The 22261-nt window shown below is 48.2% G+C and overlaps 1 long non-coding RNA gene across 6 annotated transcripts; it reads right to left on the bottom strand.

Annotated features, from left to right (window-relative positions):
* Positions 1–3947: 3947 nt before the first annotated feature.
* LOC102899978 lies at positions 3948–20516 on the bottom strand. Of its 6 annotated transcripts, none has more exons than XR_006586270.1 (3): positions 10542–12782; positions 9817–9932; positions 3948–7324 (listed from the first exon to the last, which is right to left on the bottom strand). It is a non-coding gene; the product is annotated as an uncharacterized LOC102899978 (long non-coding RNA). The 6 variants fall into 6 exon arrangements; XR_006586269.1 differs by lacking the exon at positions 3948–7324 and adding an exon at positions 20025–20516 and having other exon boundaries at positions 8768–9932; positions 10542–11512; XR_006586267.1 differs by lacking the exon at positions 3948–7324 and adding an exon at positions 20025–20242 and having other exon boundaries at positions 8768–9932; positions 10542–10683.
* Positions 20517–22261: the final 1745 nt, after the last annotated feature.

The raw sequence follows: 22261 nt of genomic DNA, 5'->3' as shown, positions 1-22261 counted from the left end.
TCAGTTACATTCCACTAAGTGAAGGGAAGGGGATGGAACCAGGGGCCTCACTAGCTGTGCCGTTACCCCCCTGAGCTCATTAGTTTCTCACACGTCCCTCCAGAAGTTCTGCACACATGGGATGTCCTTGGACACTTGCCTGAAATTGGCAGAAAGCCCCTGACCTTTTCCTAATGAGAGCGTTATTAATGTTCTCTGACTCCGGAATGACAGCTCACTGCTTTTTTTTTTTTTTTTTTTTTTCCTTCCTTCCCTGAAAACCTATTAATGTAGGAGCATCTGGGGGATTTCAAAGTTGGCAATGACCTTGACAGCTTCTCCAGCCGCTCTGCCTGCGGCGCCCTCGGGCATTCAGTGGTATTTCATAGGTTCACAGAAGCCTTCCAAGGAGCTCCACGATTTCTAGACCAATTCCCATCCAATCACTCTGACATCTTCTGAGCAGACAAGGTTACCCTTTCCTGGCAATTATTCTTCATCTCGCCTCCCTCTGTTCTGCACCACTATGGTTTCTGCCCCCTAACACTGCCACAGGTTTAGAATCAAATGCTGAGTCATGGACTCATGACGGTCAGAGCTGGAGGGGTCCTGGGGGATAGGGGGCAGTGGCAGTGTAGGTCCAATCGTCCCCTGTGCAAATTCATTTCCCTCCTTTTCATCCTTCATTACCAAGCTGCTCCTCTGTGCTGGGCTCAGTGCCAGGTTCTGGGGGCACAGAGCTGGTGCTTCGTAGTCTCCCCAGCAGCCCTTGAAGAATTTGCTCGCACAGAGAGGACTGTAAACTTACCAAATTGTTTCAGAAAGATAAGGCTTCAATAGAGGGCTGGATAAAGTCTGGGAGAGGGGAGCATGGAACAGAGAAGCCAATTGCACTTGGTGAGATCAGAGAAAGCATCATAAGAGGAGGTGAGGTTTGGAGTTTATAATTTGGCATTTTAAGTATAATAGTCAAGGGCGTGTCAGGGAGATGTGGGAGTAACAAATGTTTTCAACAAAAACGGTGGCCTAATCGTGCAGAGCCTGGGCTGTGGAGTCAATCTGGCTGGGTTTGATTCCATCTCTAACTGGCTGTGTGGCCCTGGTCAAGTTCTTCATCTTCTCTCTGCTCAGCTTCCTCATCTGGAAGATTCACGGACCCCTGTAAGGAAGGCTGTCGCATGCAGCCTGCAGTGTAGGTCACGGTGCCCCTTCTCAGCACGTGCCCTTCACCGCTAGGAGTTGTGTGCTTGTTACCAAAGTTTTCTAGTGGGTGGTAGTCGAGTGCTTGCTTTCTCAAGATATTGTAACAATTGTTACAGATTAAAGCCAAGTGTTGTGAGGAGGGGTGCTCTTTCCTAATCTACACAAAAGCACCAATTGTACTGCAGGTAGGTTGGTACCTGTGGTGTCTTTCTTTCTGCTTTCAAACGTGAAACTCTAGGGGGCGCCTAGGTGGCTCAGTCGGTTAAGCGTCCGACTTCGGCTCAGGTCACGATCTCGCGGTCCGTGAGTTCGAGCCCCGCGTTGGGCTCTGTGCTGACCGCTCAGAGCCTGGAGCCCGCTTCAGATTCTGTGTCTCCCTCTCTCTCTGCCCCTCCCCCACTCACGTTCTTTCTGTCTGTCTCTCTCAAAAATAAACATTAAAAAAAAAGTGAAACTCTTATTAGGCAGGGGTCAGAGGAGCTTCAGTCTTGCCTCTCTTGGGTTGTCCACGGAGAAGCACCCCTGGCTATTTGGGGTCGCTGCCCACTGGGCTATATTCTTCTCCACAGTGGCCTGGAAGATATGGGAAGGGACAGAGCTCCTTGCCCTCACTCCTCTGTCCCTTCAGTGCCCCTCAGATTACACACTGAACTGGGCAGGGGGGTAAACCTTTCTGCACAGGTGGTTGGGACGATCCTAAAAGGGGATAGTGACAGGAGATGTGCTCATTTAAATAGCATGCCAAGAGTCTGCAAGCCCCCAGCCCCAGCCCCTGTGCTGCTGAGAGGAGTTAATTTCCTGCTCTATCTGGAAACCCATTAGAAGAACCAAAATGTGTGTCATCACCCTTTAACACAGTGTCCCTTTGGTAAGGTTTCCCAACTCCTGTGTCAGTGTCACCTGAGGGCTTACTAAGATGTCTGAGCCTTACCCTAAATCCTCCCCTAAACCTACTGAATCAAAATCCTTGGGCAGGGCGGGGGGGGGGGGGGGGGGGGGGGAGGGTGAAGGCAGAAATCTGTGCTTCTAATAGAGTCCCGGGTGGTTTTTAGGCCTGGTAGGTTCGGGGAAATTCTGCCCCTTGGTTGCCTCTTTCAAATAAAGGAACGACCAGGAGCACCTGGTGGCTCAGTCAGTTAAGCATCTGACTCTTGATTCCGGCTCAGGTCATGATCTCACGGTAATGATGTCACAGTCTTGAGATCAAGCCCTGCATCGGCTCTGGGCTGAGTGTGGACCCTGCTCTCTCTCCCTCTGCCCCTCCCCTACCTTTCAAAAATCAATTAAAACCAATTGACCATCCTGGTCAAAGGATTTTATGAAATTCTTTAGTTCTCCTTATGATGGGTGTGGGTGTGAGTGCGTGTATGCATATGCGGGGCATGTATATGGTGTGTAAGCATACGTGGTGTGCATGCATATGTGGTGTGTATTTGCATGGTGTGTGACGTGTGCATGTGTGTGATGTGCGTGCATGTGTTGTGCGTGTGTTGGGAGGGCAGCAGGCAGGGTAAAGGTGGATCAACTCTTCACACTACACATTAAAAGATAAAAGTTCTGGGGGGCGCCTGGGTGGCTCAGTCGGTTAAGCGTCCGACTTCAGCTCAGGTCATGATCTTGCCGTCCGTGAGTTCGAGCCCTGTGTCGGGCTCTGGGCTGATGGCTCGGAGCCTGCAGCCTGCTTCTGATTCTGTGTCTCCCTCTCTATCTGCCCCTCCCCCGTTCATGCTCTGCCTCTGTCTCAAAAATAAATAAACGTTAAAAAAAATTTTTTTTAATTAAAAAAAGATAAAAGTTCTGGGGCGCCTGCCTGCCTCAGTCAGTGGAACATGAGACTCTTGGTCTTGGGGTTGTGAGTTCAAGCCCCCCATTGGGAGTGGGGCTTACTTGAAAAAGATAAAAGTGCTTCTCTTTGGGTAGTGGAATTAATGGCTATTCTTCTTTCGCCTTCTCTGCATTTTTCAGCTTTTCAACAAGGGACATAAATGACTTACACAATAGAAAAGAAAAAAATTAAAAGGAACCCACTGTATTTCATTGTCATCCGCCTTGAATCCTTTAGTCCCAGCAAATCCTGTGAGTGTCCTTCTATCTCAGTCTGATGTGTCAGTGGAAAAACGCTCACTGACTGTTTTTAGTCTGGCTACAGGAGCCATCTGGAGACAGTGGCCCCACCCTGTTCTGTCATCCAGGGCTTGCCCAGATGGCCTGGTAGGGCCTCTTGAGCATTTGAGTCCCAGGTTCCAGGCATCTTTGGAGCTGGATCCTGGCCAAGGGGAGAACCAGGTGCAGAGTCCAGCTCTGGAGAGAGACCCGGTAAGACATAGGAAGGCACCAGAACAGCCCCATCCAAGAGAGCTGCCATGGCTCCTCACCTCCACGACATGCTTGTCCTCCTTGTGTTGATTTCTGAAATGCGGCGGGGGCGGGGGGGGGGGCGGAGGGAGGAGGGGAATATCTGGAAATTGACATGTACATTTAGTGAGGTGATACTTCTTGTTTTCCCGAAAGGCTCTTATTAAATCTGCAAGTTATACCCAAAATGGAGCACAGTGGCAGACTCCTACTAGATGCCAATAAGTCTGTTAACAAAAGAATACATATATTAAAAGGAAAAAGATAATACCTATCTTTTTGTAAGTGCAACCTGCCTCCCACTGATCCCAAAGGAAGCGATGCTTGTTTTGGGGTCTCCCCTGGGCGTGGTTAGCTTAGCACAGTCCCCCTGGGGACCCCCCCCCCGGTCCCCCCCCCAGGGACCTTGAAGAGACACAGTGACCTGTGAGCCCTGTCTGAGGGGACGGGCACTTCCCCTCATGTCTTCATACACACAGAGTTCCTCATCCACCTCCGCAGGAGTATGAGAAAGTTTCTCCTCAGGGCACAAAGTTTCTGCTCAGTGCTGGGCTCCACCGTGCCACTACCTCCTCCTGTCTGTGGCTTGTGTAAGATTCTTATCCGAAGGAGGGCTTTCCTTTAGGAACATCTGTGCTCACAGAAGATAAGGGAAGGAACTGAGCAGCCATGGTGTAATCACATGCTCATTTAAAGCAACAGGCACCTCTCACATCTATTGCAGAGCGAAAGAACGGCAATAATCTAAAGAGATATTAGGCTGACCCCTACTAATACGAAAAAAAAAATAGGATTCATTCCAGACGTGGAGTGTTTCATCATTATAAAAAAATGAACTATTTTGAATGATTGTCCCCTTGGCCTCAGAAGGGAGTGACGGAGTCCAGGGTCCAAAGGGGTGTGGTCCAAAGCTAGTGGTCTCTGAGTGGGTCCCCTTGGTGGGCCTGGCACCTCCACCCCCATTCTCTAGCTGCTATTGTGCCCCCACCCTCACTCCCCTCCAGCACACTGGGAGGTGCAAGTGGAGATCAGGAACAGACAAGGATTAATGTGACCGTTGCAGATTTAACCTGGCGTTGGGTCCTTCTTCAAGATACCTGTGCAAAATCACTGGCATTTGTCTTGTGGGAGGATCTGTGGGTCCCTCACAGCCCTTCCCCATCCCTGGGGAAGTGCCTTGATATGGCTTTGCCTTCTCTGGCTGAAAGCTCTCCTCTCGTCTCAGCTCAGCTCCAGCTTGTCCCCTCTGAGAGGCCACCTGCCCTCTTAATCCAACTCTACTCCTTGGGGGCACATCTGGCCGGTTGCAAAAACCCCCTTGCTCAGCCAGAATCTGGGCTGTTCTTAAAGTAAAACCATCTCCTGATTTTGCCACCAGTGGGCGCTCTAACCAAGCCTCTAGCCAATACACGTTTTTAGGTGCGGATCAGGTACTGATCTCTACGCTCACAAAATGTCGAAGCCACATTCTCTGGATGGTTTCCTGGAAGCCCCCTCAGTTGGCTTCAGTAAGGAAGAGGATCCCCTTTAGCCTTCCCATGTGGAAGTCAGGATGGGGCACAGGCAGGGACAGAGATGGACAATACCGTCCACTCTCCAGTGAAACCCTCACCTCCCCCTTCTCCAGCTTTCTGTGTATTTTCACAGTAAGGGTTTTAGTCTCTCAGTAAATCTCATGTAGATTGTTCTTCCCTTGGTCCTTAGTGCCTCCATGGACACTCTTGAGACAAACAGGAAGTTGTCTCAGCCCTGTCGGGCTTCACTGATTCTAGATTCACACGGAATCTGTGGGATGGAGATTCAGATTCCCACCCTTTGCATAACAAGCCCTTTGGGCAAGTTGCTGAACTTCTCTTGGTCCCAGGTCCCTCGCTTGCAACTTGGGCTTTAAAATCCTTATTTCACAGAGTTTGGGAGGAAGTTTAGGCAGATAATATTGTGGGCCATTGGGCATAGTGCCCGGCTTATAATAAATGCTCCCCTAAATGAGAGTCATTATTCACGTGGTCCTGCTCAGGGAGAAGCTTCCTGCTCTGGGCCTGGGAGGCATCCAGGCTTTCCAGGGCTGCTCTGCAGAGGGGTAAGCTCATCCATTATGCTGCCAGTTGCCAGCTTGCCTCCTTGAGGAACCGTAGGGAAAGACCACAGGTGTTATCTTCACGCAGGGTGGGTTCTCTTTCTACCCTACCACTGCTCAGCTAGGTCACCTTAAACATCTCTGAGCTCCTGGTCCCTCCCCTGAGAAGTGAAGGCAACATCAAACTGTTTCGGAATGAAACCTTCCTTGGTCTCAGCGGGCTGCTGTAAAGATGAAATTAAGTGCCATATGGCAGATGTCTGGCACAAGCCTTGCGGCCGGGGAGCCCTCAGCAGTGATTAAATCCCTCCTCCTCCCCCTGAGAGGGATCAGTGGGGATGGTGCCTGTCACTTGCATGTCTTCATCCACAAAACTGCTGTGATGGCTGAAGAAAAGAGCGTCCTGTCACAGGTCGCCTGCCCTGTGAAGGGAGAATGGGCTCTGACCATTAGCAGGAAGAAAGAAGCGACCAGAGGTTCTGGGAAAACCTCCTGCAGAAGAAACCACTCTAAATGTTCCTCCCCAGGGAAGATTCAGAACGGTCTGTTCTGCTGAAACGCGGGTTTCTCTCACAGGAGTAGTTGCGCACGATTGGTAAGGAGGGCTGTAGTGTCCGTATTATGTGGGAGCCATATTGATTCCTGTATAATATATTCCAGCATGCTTGTGTTTTGAGGCAATTAGGAACAAGCTTTCTCACCACTAAAGAGGAAGCTCTAGCCTTTTCAGAAGATCTCACAGAAATGCTGAAAATCCTGCAGAAGTGCTTTTCTCTGGTATGTGTTGTTGCTGATTTAGTGGCTTCAGGAACCACTGTCCTTTCCACTATGGTAGGCTCTCTGAGGAAGCGGATCGTGCAGATGAAGAAACTGTGGAGACACTTCCTCTTGTATTTATGAGAAACTGTTTTAGCTTTTGAAGAAGTCTAAATCATAGCTCAGGAATCTGAGGGATCCCAGAGGGGGGCAACTCCACAGTTGTCACTTTGATGAATCTGGTTCCGTCAGAGGCAAATGCCGCAAAAATCCTACATCTGAGACGAGGTACCTCAGGCTTAAGGCTGCTAGCACAAAGTGACCTTGATGCTGGGTAAAAAGGCCGGCAGCCACTGAGCCACCATTTATTAGGATTGGTGCTGTTTTTGTTAGAGTTCTGCTTACAAAGACCCATAGGTTTTAACTTATTCCACTGTTGTTGTGAAACCCTATCATTTTTACACCAGGGGATTTTGCAAAAGGATTTTCGTTTGTTTTCTTTTCAGGGCCATGCATATGACATTATGGCAAAAGTGCCCACATTAGGATCCCGTGGGCCAATCAAGATTATCCAAACCTCCAAGAAGCAAAAATTAAGAGTGCTTTGGGGCAGTTCAGTTCCCCCTCAACCTCGTGTTTTCCAGGGTTGCTAAAGCCATGTTTCCAGAACAAGAGAATATTCCTCATATAGGGAAAAAAAATAAAATAAAATTCAGATGTTACCTCCTCCAGGAAGCCCTCCCTGCAGCCTTCTCCCAGGCTGGGCTAGGGCCCCCCCTCTGGGATCCCTCAGATTCCTGCATTTCTCTGTGTCAGCTCAGAGAACGTTGTGTGATAACTGCCTACATCCATCTCTGCTTCCGCCCCTGAACTGGTTTCACTGGTCTTCAGAGTCGGAGGTCCAGGGCCCAGCACAAGGCCAGGCAGTGGGGTGGCCTCAGGGAGTGCTGTGAACTGAACAGAATGATACATGAACACTGCGGGGGCCTGGTGAATATAAACAGTGTGACCCTGCCTGTACTTCTAGCCAGTGACAACTCATTTCAGGGACAGTTTACCACTAGAAGCCAGTAGTAAGCCTGTGTGTAAACACTCTTTACAAAGCTTGTGAAGTATTGAGCTTTGTTTACGAGCTCTGGTCCAGGCCTCCCACAGCCCCCAAGTCCCCCTGAGGTTTGAGTAGCTGTGTGGATGCACAGAAAACCCAGTTCAGGCCCCAGAATGCTGTGCGTGACGGGGAAGAAAACCAAAGCAGGAGCGTATAGGGAGGATATAAAAGTGCTGGGCTGTAAATGAAGCCATGCTCTAAGCCACACTCTGACGTCCTCATGCCGCACAACCTAGAGAGTCACTGTGACTCTTTGGGTCACAGTTTCCTCATCAGCAGAATGAGGTCCTTGGAGTAGGCCCCACCATTTGTTCAACATATACTGGTTATCAGGACCTACGCAGTCCCTCCGCAGAGGGAAGAAGAATTAACATTTACGGAGCACCAACTGTGTCCCAGGCACTTTGTATGTAATATCTGACTTCATGCCTCCTCCAAGGTAAGCATTATAATCCCCATTTTATAGCTGTGGAAACTGAGGCTCAAGAGGTTAAGTGACTTATGTGTTTGTGGAGCTAGCAAGTGACAGAGCCGGCATTTGAACCCAGATCTGCCTGACTCTGAAGATTAAGATGATTCCCATCCAACCTGAGCAGTCTATGATTCCATGATTTAAAAACATAATACTTCAGGAGAATGTGTACTCATTGCTGTCCTTAGATCTGGGCTTTTAATTATTTAAATGTTTTAAAATTTCTGGGACCCCCCCTGAGTGGCTCAGTCAGTTAAGCATCTGACTCTTGACTTTGGCTCAGGTCATGATCTCACGGTCGTGGGATCGAGCCCCTTGTCGGGCTCTGCACTGACCGTGGTGCCTGCTTAAGATTCTTTCTCTCTTGGGGGCACCTGGGTGGCTCAGTCAGTTCAGGGTCCGACTCTTGGTTTTGGCTCAGGTCATGATCTCATGGTTCATGAGATTGAGCTCCACATTGGGCTCTGCACTGACAGCACAGAGCCTGCTTGGATTCCCTCTCCCTCTGTCTCTGCCCCTTTCTTCTCACTCATGCACTCTCTCACTCACGTGCTCTCTCTCTCTCTCTCTCTCTCTCAAAAACAAAAATTAGGGGCGCCTGGGTGGCGCAGTCGGTTAAGCGTCCAACTTCAGCCAGGTCACGATCTCGCAGTCCGTGAGTTCGAGCCCCGCGTCGGGCTCTGGGCTGATGGCTCAGGGCCTGGAGCCTGTTTCCGATTCTGTGTCTCCCTCTCTCTCTGCCCCTCCCCCGTTCATGCTCTGTCTCTCTCTGTCCCAAAAATAAATAAACATTGAAAAAAAATTTTTTTTCTTAAAAAAATTAAATTTTTTTTTAATTACAAAAATCTGATTCAGAAAATGGATAACATCCTGCTCTAGATTATATGTTACAAACATCTGAAAGATGGCTCATTCATCCATTCATTTATTCACTCGATGATTCAATACTTATTGTCTATGTACTGACCACACACTGTTCGAAGCACTGGATAATCATAATGAACAAAGACAGACAAGGTCTCTGCTCTCATGGAACTGATGTTGTATTGGGAAATAGACAATAAAGATATAAACAACTAAGTAAGAGGATTTCAGTTCATTATAAGTTCTAAGACAAACGTAAACTAGGAGAAACGATATGGCAGACTACAGATCCACCTACGTCACGGCAGTTAGAAATGGCCTCTCTGAGCAAACAAAGTTTCTGCTGAGATCAGGGTGAGAAGGACCCAACCATGTGACGATCGAGGGCAAGTACTTCCTAAGTTGAGGGAACAGCAAGTGAAAAGGCACTGAGGTAGGGACAAGCTTGACTCTCTAAGGAACAAAGAGGAAGCCAGTGTGGCTGGAGTAGATCAATGATTCGGAAAGTGGCAGAAAATAATGTGGGAGGTGGCTCCGTGAGGCGACGGTACAGGGTTTACATAGCTGTACAAAGTCACTGGCAGAAGGTAAGCAGGGTAATGACATTGAACCTTAGAGAAGACAGGAACCTTAGAGGCACTCTGACCCAAGCATCTCACATCGGTCATGAAAAGACCTGTTCAGAGACCCATCAAGGCCAATTAGTGGGGGAGCCAAGAGTTAGTGGAAAACCCTAGTCTCCCTGCTCCCCAGAATATTAAAACAGAGCTCTTGGCCAAACCAGGGACCCCCTGGCTGTGATGCAACTGCCCAGGCCACCGTTGTGTCTCTGTTCTGATCAACTGCACCAACCTTCACTGGTCTTCTGACTCCCACCCTTACCCTCCTAAGGTTTATTGTCTACACAGCAAGCAGAGCGATGATGTTCACGTTAAAACTTAATTTAGCTCATGTCAGACCTCTGATCAAACCCTCCGATGGTTTCGCTGTACCTCACCATACCTGTTCATTTCTATGTCTTCCCACCAGAGTTGAGGGCAGGCTCTTGTCGTAGGTATCCCTGGATCCTTGGTGTGCTGAACATAGGATTCGGCAAGCAAAAAACACTTCGATAAGTGCTGAAGGAATAAACATGTATAGATATAAAATGCTGCAAGCAAGCAGACCTGGTGATTTACTTTATGCCTCTGTAGGAGTCTGTCTGGTTATCATTTATGCATAGCGCATTGGTTAAGAGCATGGGCTTTGAAACAGCCTGCTAAGGTCGAAAACCTGTCTCTTCCACTCACCAGTGGTTTGACCCTGGATAAGTTACTAGCCCCTTTGTGTCTCAGTCTCCTTGTTTGTGTAATGGGGATAATACTAGTATCTAACTCACAGGATTGTTGCAAGTATTAAATTAGCCTAGTATACCTGAAGTGCCTGGAACAATTCTCGGTACTTCCCCACTACTAGTCATTGATACTATTACTGATATGTAATAGCATATGTAGATATGCAGTGAGGAAAATGAATTCATGAAAGGTCTAGATGGCCTCAATGGAGACTCCCAGTATAGGAGACAAAGCACTGCCTTTGGAGGCTTCCCCAAATTAGCCGGTGTGAGCTTGGGCAAGTCACTTCACCCTTTAGAATCTGTTTCCAAATCTGAAAAATGCAAATGCACCCATTTGACTATAGCTTTGAGATCAAGTGCGATTATGTATATCAAGTTTCTAGCTCAGTACCTGGCACGTCCTCAAAAGGCGACGAACGTTTCCTTTCTTCTCCGCCTTGGTCTGTGAGTTCACCAAGCCTGCCAAGCAAGGGATCCTTGTAAACTGCGCCTGAATCTGCCCACACCCTTAGTGCCTAGCACAGAGCCTGACCCTGTGAACAGACAATAAACAGTAAATGGACAATAAACAGCAAACAGACGATCAGCACTTGTGGACTCTTACTTACATAGGCTGCCTTTGCAATATTTCCCACACCTCTCCCCTTGGTTTCTTTTTTTTTCTTTTTTCTTTCTTTTTTTTTTTTTTTTTTTGCTAGAAATCTTGTCCAGAGCATCATCTCTCACGATGGCTATGCCAATGACCACCTACCTATTTCCCCACCCTGGGAAGGGCTTGTCCCTTCAGCTGTGCTGAACATGGTACGAGATTCATCTTTCTGAAGCACAGCTCAGACCATGCCCCTTGCCTTGCACAGAAGACTTTGTGATTTTCTAGGGCTGACCCAACCCACCCCTGCTCCTTAGGCTGGTGTTTGAGGCTCACCACGGTCTACCCCTAGCTGCCCTGGCCATCTCCTCTCTCTCTCTCCTTCTCTAATCATATATACACACACACACACACACACACACACACACACACACACACACGGACACCAGACTGAATCACCGTTCCTTGGGACTTGACATCGCTGTGCCCTCGCTCAGACTCTTCCCTCTGCCTGGAGTGGCCTCTCAAAGCATCACGGGTTCCCCCTGGCTGCCCTTGCCACATCCCAAGGTCCCACTAAAATGCCGCCCCTCCATCTGGCCTCACAGAGTTCCGCCAGCTAGGATTGTCCCTCTGGCACCTCTGTCTACGGCACTTCGTGGCACTGCTGCCGGCACGGTTGGCTTCTGCGGACCTTCTGTTGTGTTCCTCTGTGCGCACGAGCCAAGCAGGCACTCCGTCCACACGGTGAACAGATGTGTGTCGGCCTCCCCCTGTAAGGGTAGGGACGGGTCTCCTCCATCTCTGTACCTCTCCTCTCTCACACACGTACATGTTTTCTTAAACATGAAGAAGGAGCGTAATACATACTTGACAGTTGAGTCACCTAGCCTGGTCCGTTCTAGGGCGCAAAGGTGTCTAGAATCAGTCTCTTGTCCTCAACCCTGCCGCTGCCCTAAGTCAGGCTGAACCACCTCTCACTTGGACCATTAGGACAGCCTCCAGCCCCCTGGCTGTCTCCCTTCTGTCCTTCTCAGCCCCACACAGACTACCAGAGTGACCTTCCTAAAAAGAAAATATCATCATGCCTTTCCCCTGCTGAAAACCTTTGATGAGCTCCCCACTGCCATGGGATAAAGCCGCCTTCCTCTTCAGCCCAAACTCCTGCTCGCGCACCCTGCTTTTCCCCCACCCCATTTCCCCGTGTTCCTCCAGACCTGCTTGTAATACCGTGGCAACCCTGTGCTGCTTCCGGCCTCCGTGTCTTCGCATATGCTGTTCCCTCTTCTTCAAACGACACCCCACCTCTCCTCCACATCCCCATCATGTGATAACAGCTGCCCATGCATGCCTCAAAACCCAGTTCTGCTGAAAGCTTCATCTGAGAAGAGACAGCCGATGTATGAGCACCCCCACCCCCGCACCCACCGTACATTTGCCCTACAAACGCTGGGCATTCTCTGTGTGCCAGACATTCCCTCTGCGTTGATGTGAATGGTGCTCGTACCTGCCTTGTTTCCTCACCCGGAGCCCTGAGCTCCAAGCTGCTCCTGGCTCTTTCTGCCAAGTGCCCCTCCTCACTGAGTGCTCGCACGGTGTTCACGAATTGAGGGGTGGGAGGCCGTGACTGAGCCACACTGCGGGCACAAATGGTCTACCGGTCCATTTCTGAAGACTGAGGGAGGCAAGTGGGGAATGGAGCGGGACAACTTCCGAGGTCTGACCAAAGGCTGGCAGGGCATCTTATTTTGGAAACTTGCTGATCAATAGCAAAAAGATGCTTCGGCTTTGGCTATCCTGGGGCCCCTGCTGAGGCTTCGGTTGAGTGGTTCCCAGGGGCAAAGTCCTCAGAAAATTTCCCTGCAGTCCCCAAAATGTTGGGCCAGCGAACGGGTCATACAGGCTGTGGACAGCCCAGCACAGTGCGAAATCAGCTCTGTTATCATAGGGGTGGCAGCTGTTCAGAGCCTCAAAGTATCCATTCTTTTCTTTTCCCCTTCCCTTTCCTTCCCTTCCCTTCCCTTCCCTTCCCTTCCCTTCCCTTTCCTTTTTTCATTCTTTTATTTAACAAGGCTTGCTGATGCTCGCTTTGTGCTTGGCACTGAGGACAGAGAGAGAAATGAAACTGTCCCTGCCCTGGAGAAGCACCTCGTCTGTGGAAGCAGGCAGTGTGTTTCAGGTAAGTCACCGCATGGCTAAGTCTCAAAGAGCTACTTCCTGAAGGAAGAAGGGACATGGTGCATTCGAGGAATGGCTAGAAGACAAGTGAGGAGCACCTGGCGATCAGGGGAAAGATCCCAGGTGAAACTGGACACCTCGTGCAAGGTGGAGGGAGGGGGAGGGGCGAAGCCTCGTAACTGTAGTGAGAGCTAACATCGGCGTGGCACTCACCGTGTGCCAGGCGCTCTTCTAGATGTTTTGCACGTGGTAACTCCTTTAATTGTCCCAATAAGCGAGGAGATTAATTGTGACTATTATCCTATGGGCCATGCAAAGCCATTGAACGGTGTCAAGCAGGGAAGATAAATCAGATTTATGCATGAGAAATTTCCCTCTGGCTCTGGTGTGGCACAGTGAAGGGGGCCAGAGTGGATGCCAGGACACTAGTCAAGAGGCCTCTACAGCAGTGGTCCGGGGCGAGATGCCAGGAGCCTGGACCTGGGAGCTGGCTGTGGGGGTGGAGAGAAGTAGGCATTTCCAAGAGCTGTTAAGGGGCAGAGTTGACAGAACTGGTTAGCGCTTACTCATTCTTCAGGACTCAGCCAGGCCTCAAACAAACCTCCCCTCCTCCTCTAGGCGGGGTTAGGATCCCTCCCCCGGGCTTGGCCACCTTGCTTCCTTCTAATAGCCCTGATCTTACTCAACACCAGACTCCAGGCCAGTTTTCCAACAAGCACATCACAGAAAGCCAGCTGCCCAAATGAATAATTCCTCAAACCACCACTTTGCCAAATGGCTAATAAGCCAGAAGCTGATTCACAATAAGCCAAATCGTTCAAAGCTAATTCCCTAAATTTGCTTGTTTCCCTTTTTTTGTTTGTTTGCTTTTCTTGAGAGAGAGAGAGAGAGAGAACACGCACACGCGCGCACGCGCGTACACACTCACACACACACACACACACACACACACACAAACACACACACTTATGAGTGGGGGAGGGGCAGAGGAAGAGTGGGCTCCGTGGTTAGCACTGAACCTGATGCGGGCTCCATCTCAGGACCTGAGATTATGACCTGAGCCAAAACCAAGAGTTGGATGCTTAACCGCCTGAGCCACCCAGGCGCTCTGGCTTGTTTCCTTTTAAAACTATTACGTAATTTACAGCAGTTGGTATTAGATGGGGCAGGTTTAGATGGTTAACAGACACACGAAAAAATGCTCAACATCACTCATCATCAGGGAAATACAAATCAAAACCACAATGAGATACCACCTCACACCTGTCAGAATGGCTAACATCAACAACTCAGGCAGCAACGGATGCTGGCAAGGATGCAAAGAAAGAGGAACCCTTTTGCACTGCTGGGGGGAATGCAAACTGGGGCAGCCATTCTGGAAAATGGTATGGAGATTTCTCAAAAAATTAAAAGTAGAACTACCCTATGATCCAGCAATTGCACTATTGGGTATTTATCCAAAGGATACAGCAGTGCTGATTTGAAGGAACACATGCACCCCAATGTTTATAGCAGGGTGGTTGACAATAGCCAAAGTATGGAAAGAGCCCACATGTCCACTGACAGATGAATGGATAAAGAAGATGTGGCATATATACACAATGGAATATTACTCGGCAATCAAAAATAATGAAATCTTGCCATTTGCAAAAACGAGGATGGAACTAGAAGGTATTATGCTAAGCGAAATTAGAGAAAGACAAATATCATATGACTTCACTCATATGAGGAGTTTAAGATACAAAACAGATGAACGTAAGGGAAGGGAAGCAAAAATAATATAAAAACAGAGAGGGAGACAAATCATTAGAGACTCTTAAATACAGAGAACAAACTGAGGGTGGCTGGAAGGGTATTGGGTGGGGGGATGGACATAACAGAGGACACTTGTTGGGATAAGCACTGGGTATTCTTTGTAAGCGATGAATCACTAAATTCTATTCCTGAAAGTATTCTTACACTAACTTGGATTTAAATTTTAAATTTAAAAAAAAATTTTTTTTAACATTTATTTATTTTTGAGACAGAGAGAGACAGAGCATGAATGGGGGAGGGGCAGAGGGAGAAGGAGACACAGAATCGGAAGCAGGCTCCAGGCTCTGAGCCATCAGCCCAGAGCCCGATGCGGGGCTCGAACTCACGGGCCGTGTGATCGTGATCTGAGCCGAAGTCGGATGCTCAACCGACTGAGCCACCCAGGCACCCCTTTAAATTTCTTTTTTAAAGATGGGGCAAGTTTTTAAATTTTTTTGTATTAATATTAAGCAGGTAAAAAAGAATACTTACAAAATATGCATAAGGCATTAAAAAAACAAAGATACAACAAAACTCCTGCGCCTAAAACCAATTTTTAAAAATGAATATTACTTTTACCTTGGAAACCTTAGTGCTCCTTAATAACACTCCTAAATTTTCTGACTTTCTCTCTCACTTTTCTTTATAGTTATGTATTTGTATCCTCAAAGAGTATTTTGTTTCTCATGTTTTTAAATTTTAAATAAAAGGAATTAGAGTATATGTATTTTTCTGTAACTTATGCTTTTCATTCAACATTGTATTCCCGAGATTCATTCTTGTTGATGCGCAAAGTTCTAATTCATTTGTTTTCTTGGCTGTATAGTAATCTGTTTTATGAATACATTATAATTTGTTTATTCATTGAACTGAGGGACACACTTAAGATGGTTCCAGTGTTTTCTACTACACATAGTGCTGCTAGAACATTCCTAGATATATCTCCTAGGGCACAGATGCTATAGAATTGGTCTAATTCATTCTTTACGACAATCACATGAAATACAAATAAATGGCCTCATTTTATAAAGTACTTGAGGTTCAGAAAACTTAAATGACAAGGATATGAATCTAATAAGAAGTGCATGATTTTATACATTGAATCTCCCCATGTCATGAAGGGGTCTGTGAGAAGAGAAACTCAGCCTCTGACCCATTCTCTAAGCAAAGAGTTCCTCTTTGGACAATTCCTACCCCCATTCCCCCCACCCCAATATCCCGTTCTTCCCAGCATACCACTAGCCCCTCCCTCCCAACCTCATTCCTCCCTGTCCCCTCCTCTCTATCCCTGAAACCCACCATTGTCCCCTGTTCAAATTAATGTCGACCACTACTGAGTTAGAACAAAGAACTAAGGACCTTAATCTCCCACCCACCCCTTCCCACCTTCCCTATCCCTCAGCCTCTTGCCCCCAGGCAGGAGTCTTCCCTCCCCCTCTGACCACCCATAGCTGTGCCCTACTCTGATGAACCTGATTACTGGGCCCAGGATGCAGTATGCCTCACCGAGGTAGGAGCTCTTTGAGCAAGGGTCCACCTGGGTCGTTCATGTCTATTTTCCCAACAGTTCCAGAGAACTTCTCTAGTGGTATTTAGCACTTTCTATCTCATGTTATAAAGGACCTGTTTTATTCTCCTTAATCTCCCCAGATCTCAGCTCTGGGCCTTGCACAGAGTGAGTAACAAATATTTAATGAAAGAATCCATTTTCACCCAAACCACTTCCCATGCCGTGCTTGGATTAATTTCAGTTTATGTTTACTGATCTGCTTGAAAGTACCAAATACTGTGCAAAGTCCTCCTGTTCTGGGCAAGCCCAGCCACTGCCTCCATCTCATCTCTCCAAGCTCATGCAGAGGGACGGCCTACCGTGCATCTGGTACCTTCCTGGACATAGTCTCCTTCATAGAGACTTCCTATAAGTCTGGCGCCTAATGACAAGCACTATTATTCACATAGCTCTTTCAAGTTTAAGCAGCACTGTCAGACGCATTTGATCTACCCAACCACTCAGTGAGTGTTACAGGTGTCATGATCACCATTTTGCAGAAAAGAAAACCAGGCTCCAGAGATATCACATGATTTGCCCTGGTCCACACAGAAAGTCTCCTGAATTGAATCCCATTTTTCTGAAGTGAGAGTCCTTGCTTATCTGCTATAGTAAGCCATCCCTCCATGAAATCATGGAAGTTGACAAGGCAGTATGATGTAGCAGGAACAGCTGCCAGCTTCATCACTTAGGAATTGTGTGACTTTAATCAAGTCATTAATTTCCCTAAACCTGAATGTTTCATTTGCAAATGAGGCAGTGACATCTACCTCACTCACAAAGTAATGAATATTCAATGGAAAAAATGCGTATAAGTTGCCTCACAGGGCGCCTGGGTGGCTCAGTCCGTTGAACATCTGACTTCAGCTCAGGTCATGATCTCACGGTTCGTGAGTTCGAGACCCACATCAGTCTCACTGCTGTCACAACAGAGCCCACTTCGGATCCTCTGTCCCCCCCTCTCCCTCTGCCCTTCCCTCGTTCACACACTCTCTCTCAGAAATGAATAAACCTTAAAAAAAAAATTGCCTTAGGTATGGTCAGGGCTCAATAAACCTTACCTGGCCCCACCATGCCCTTACCCCACTCCCAATCTCTGTGTTCTGTGCCCTAAAGTATTAGTCTGTGCATGCAGGGAATCGCTCACTCACAGAAGATGGGGACACTGAGTTCAGCACAAAGGACAAATGCATATTCATTTCCTCACTCCTGCACCCAGTTCTTTATTTTCCTCTGGTTGGTTGCTTGCTTTCTCTGAGACTTTTCAGAGCATACATATTTGGGTTTGCCCCTAGCCTGATGGGGCCTGTTTTAGCTACAGAGCCTGGTCTCAGCCTTCCTCCCCCCATAGTGAACCCTTTACCCCACCCATCAGCTGCCAAGCTACAAAGGAGTTTGTGGTTCCTTGAAGCCCATGTCACCTTCAAGGGAAATTTTGTTTACAGCTGTTTTTAATCTCAGACACTATTCCCTGCCAAACAAAGGGTCTATCTGTCCGTTTCTGAAGACTTAACTAAGTGCAAATGATGCCGCAGGCCAGGTACCAGGACCCAGAGGGGGGTCCCCGAGGACCAGCCAAGAGGGTGCCTGGCTGTGCACAGGATAGAAATCAAGCGCGAGCCCCAGGAGGTGAAAGCAGAGTGGATTGTAGGTACAGAGAGAATGCAGGCACAGACAGTGTCTGGGAGACTCGGGAAGGAAAGGAGGGAGCCTGGTCTTTGTTCCGGGTCTCGGGGTTTTTACTGAGGATAATAGCACGGTGTACCTGTCCTCTCAGGCATCTAGGAACCCGTCCGAACAAAGACCAGGACCCAGGTGTTCTACTCCTTGGTGCCCAGGGGTGTTGGCATGGAGATGTCTAGTTCCGGTAGCGGTCTGGAATACACATATGATAGCCTCCTCTGCTCATTTTCACCTGGTCCTTCCTTACATGTTATTTATTTTTTTAAAAAAATCATTAACTCCTTGTCCCTTACAAGGAGGACATAGCTATTTACCTCCTGAAACATGCGTAAAGTGGGGATGTAGATCCTCACAAAAATAGAAGCAGAGAAAGGAGCAAAAACCAGGTTTTTTTTATCCACTCTTTCAGTTTCCCTATCTCACAGATGGATGTGGCACATAATTACTATAATGACCGAGGCTGGCAGTTACTGGGCATTTATACCTGTGCAATGGCACCAAGAGCTTTATACATACGATCTCATCTTATCTTTACAATAAAATGGTGGGATGGGTGGTTATCTTCGTTTCAAAGATGAGAAAGCAGCATTAGAAATGCTTGGTGACTTGCTCAAGAATGCACTGGTCGCCGAGCTGAGAGGTTCAAGACCCTGTCTGGATGCCAAGCTCGACTTCTCACCCTGCCCTAAGACTCTCCCCAGTCTCTAAATGGGAGCTGCAAACCCAGAAACAAATGCTTCATTCGTTCCAAATGGCCCTTTGTTTCTGATTATAAAAATTGGTTCAGAATACAAAAGTCCTGCTCTGGCAGAGGAGGATTAAGGACTGAGATGAGAGAAGGACTTAGGTCTTGAGTACTTTTTTGTACTTGGTGAATTTTTGAACCTGTGCAATTTTTTTTAAATTTTTTTTTAAATGTTTATTTATTTTTGAGAGAGAGAGAGAGAGACAGAGCATGAGCAGGGAAGGGGCAGAGAGAGAGGGAGGGAGACACAGAATGTGAAGCAGGCTCCAGGCTCCGAGCTGTCAGCACAGAGCCCGACGTGGGGCTTGAGCTCAAGAACTGTGAGATCATGACCTGAGCCGAAGTCAGACGTTTAACCGACTGAGCCACCCAGGCGCCCCCCTTTTTTTTTTTTTTAATCTAACAAAGCAGTGGTAGAATAGGCCACCCAAAATGGCCACGGTGGCATGTGGATTATTTTACACTGAAGGCAATCAAGACCCAGCTGACTAAAGAAAAGCTTTTTATCTTCCCTTAATGGCCTAAAAGAATTTAGAAAGGGGGCCTCTAAACAGGAACAGGGCTATTACCTGAGATCACATTTTCAACACTTACCTGCAGGGCAGGGCAAACGTTTGTTTACCAAACATTTGCTCTTCTCACCTTCCTGCGAATTGCTTTCCCCCACCCCCCCCCCCCTCTCAAATCCCAGATCCCTATCCTTTTCCTTAGATCGGGAAGGTATATATATGAGCCTCAACCGCGGTGGTTGCCTTTGAATCCCATATCTTTGTGGGAATTTCTTTTTCTCCTGTTAATCTTTTTATTATGGGTGGGGTCTCAGCCAAGAACCTGGAAGAATAAGGAAGAACTATTTTCCCACTCTTACATTCGTTTTAAAAGCCAATTAAGGGGCGCCTGGGTGGCTCAGTCGGTTAAGCGTCGGACTTCGGCTCAGGTCACGATCTCACGGTTCATGAGCTTGAGCCCCGCGTTGGGTTCTGTGCTGACAGCTCAGAGCCTGGAGCCTGTAGCCTGCTTCAGATTCTGTGTCTCCCTCTCTCTCTCTGACCCTCCCCCATTCATGCTCTGTCTCTCTCTGTCTCGAAAGTAAATAAACGTTAAAAAAAAAATTAAAAGCCAATTAAAACATAGAACATTTAGAAAATAGAGCCAGGAATAAAAAAAAAATCATTCTTAATCCCACTTTACATAGATACTCATTTCTGGCTTTTTTTTTTTTTTTCTAAGCACACGCTAAAAATGAGATTATATTTACACACACCGTTGTGTAACCCGCTCCCCCCGCCCCCCGCCGACCCATCATCTGCATCTTACGACGCGCTACCACGTGGACCTTTTCACGTGCGTTGAGTACAGATCTGCGGCACTGGTGGCGTTCAGGTGGTTTACAAGCCCTTAGGCTAGGAGAAAGCCGAGTTGAACTTTTTGGAATGGGAATCTGCAGCGGCCTGTGCACACCCCTCTCAGCTCCCGCTGACGCTCCTAACGCGGAGGCGGGGACCGCGGGCTCAGCGCAGGGCATGCTGGGCCCCGACAAGGTTCGCCAGGACCGGGTGCCGCCCCCGGACTGGTGTCCGCAAGTGTCCCACCAGAGCTCCCTCGGGTTGGGCTAGAGCTGGGCGGAGCGGAGGTCACGCAGCAGAGGCTCCCGGCTGGGTCCAGCTCCCGGGAGGGGGACCTCCCTCCTACTCGGCCTCTACGCTTGGTGGCACCTGCGGGCAGGCGTTCCCGCCAGCCGGGGAGTGGCAGACCCGGTCATGCCAGTGCCCGGGGCTTGCTGGATTTCAGAGCTGCGGGCGTCGGCAGGCGTGGGTCAGTCCCTGTGACCCTGTGCAAGGGAGGCCCGCACCCGCCCCCCCGCCCACCTCCAGGACAGCTAAAAGGCTTGAGGAGGGCGACCACCATCACAGATGGCGGTGAAATGACCCCAGAGATTTAGGGTGCTTCTGGACCCCAAAGTCCCTACTCTCTATGTTCTTATTGAAGCCTTTAAAAAATTATACGGCATACACAAAAATACAATAATATACCTCCATGTACTCTTTACCCATCTTAAGTCATATCTTCGTATTTTCCTGTATTTGCTTCAGCTCTTTTGTTCTTTAAGAAATGAAGTGTTAAGAACACAGTGGAATGTCTCTGTGAAACTCTCTAATTCCACTCCTATCTATGCTTCTAGGTCACTGCCATTTTGAATTTGGGGCTTATCAATTTATTAACTCAATGTGTGTGTTTAATTGCTTCTAGTACATATCTATTTAGCCGCAAAAAAAAAAGATGGTTGTTTTGCATGGGGTTTTTTTTTTTTTTAATGTTTAGAGAGAGAGTGAGAGAGCGTGTGTGAATGGGGGAGGAGCAGAGAGAGAGAGAGAGAGAGAGAGAGAAAATCCCAAGCAGGCTCCATGCTCAACACAGAGCCGGAGGCGGGGCTCAATCTAAGGACCCTGGGATCATGACCTGAGCCCAAATGGAGAGTCATTTGCTCAATTGACTGAGCCACCCAGGCACAGGGGAGTATCAGAGAGAGAGGAGGACAGAGGATCCCAAGCAGGCTTCTTGCTGACAGCAGAGAGCTCAATGTGGGCCTCGAACTCACAAACCCCAAGATTATGACCTGAGCCGAAGTCAGATGCTCAACTGACTGAGCCCCCTGTTTCAAGCTCAGTATTTCACTTATTCATAAGAGCAACCTCATGAGGTTAGGACACCTATTAGCTTCATTTTTCAGATGAGGAAGCCAAGCAAGTTGCTCAAACTCACAGCAGCTCCATTGCTGGATTCAAATCTCTGGTCTGCTAGGGAGCTTAGACTTGAAGCTGCGGACAATGGAGAATCACTGAAGGACAATCACTCTTATTTGTTTGTTTGCCTATCTGACAATAGTTTGTGCTACCCTATAAATAGCAGTCATTGTTATTATGTGGATGAGGCAGGTAGAGGAGATGAAGGACAAAGGATTAGAGCTTGAAAGGTGACCTATTTTGTGCCTGGCCCTGTGTGACACACTAGGGACATTCTGGGGACCAAGACACTTTGCTTGCGCTGAAGTTGCCTAGAGTCTGATTCAGTGTTTCTCCAGATCTGGTTCCTACGCCATCTGTCTCACAATGACCCAGGCTGCTTGCTCCACATGCAGATTCCTGGGCCCCCAAAGACTCTGATTCTGCAGGTCTCTGTAGGAACATAACAAGCCGCAATTCTGAAATTCTCATAAGTTTAAGAGTCACTGATCTGGCTGTTGAGGAAGACACATAAACAGATGACTACGATGCAGAACGTTAGGAATTACAATAGCAGATCTGGGAAGAGTTTCTGGAGGAAGCGGTGAGTGATCTGACACCTGAAAGATAAGAATTAGCTAAGGGAGGGGGGGGCAGCGCCTGAGTGGCTCAGTCAATTAAGCATCCGACTTTGGCTCAGGCCATGATCTCATGGCTCATGGGTTCTAGCCCCACGTTGGGCTCTGTGCTGATAGCTTGAAGCCGGGAGCCGCTTAGTATTCTGTGTCTCCTCTCTCTCTGCCTCTCTCCTGCTCAGGCTCTGTCTCTGTCTCCGTCTCTCTCTCCAAAA

This window comes from Felis catus, chromosome D1 (genome assembly GCF_018350175.1).
Source record: "Felis catus isolate Fca126 chromosome D1, F.catus_Fca126_mat1.0, whole genome shotgun sequence".
NCBI lineage: Eukaryota > Metazoa > Chordata > Mammalia > Carnivora > Felidae > Felis > Felis catus.
This window is presented reverse-complemented; position numbering and strand designations above follow the sequence as displayed.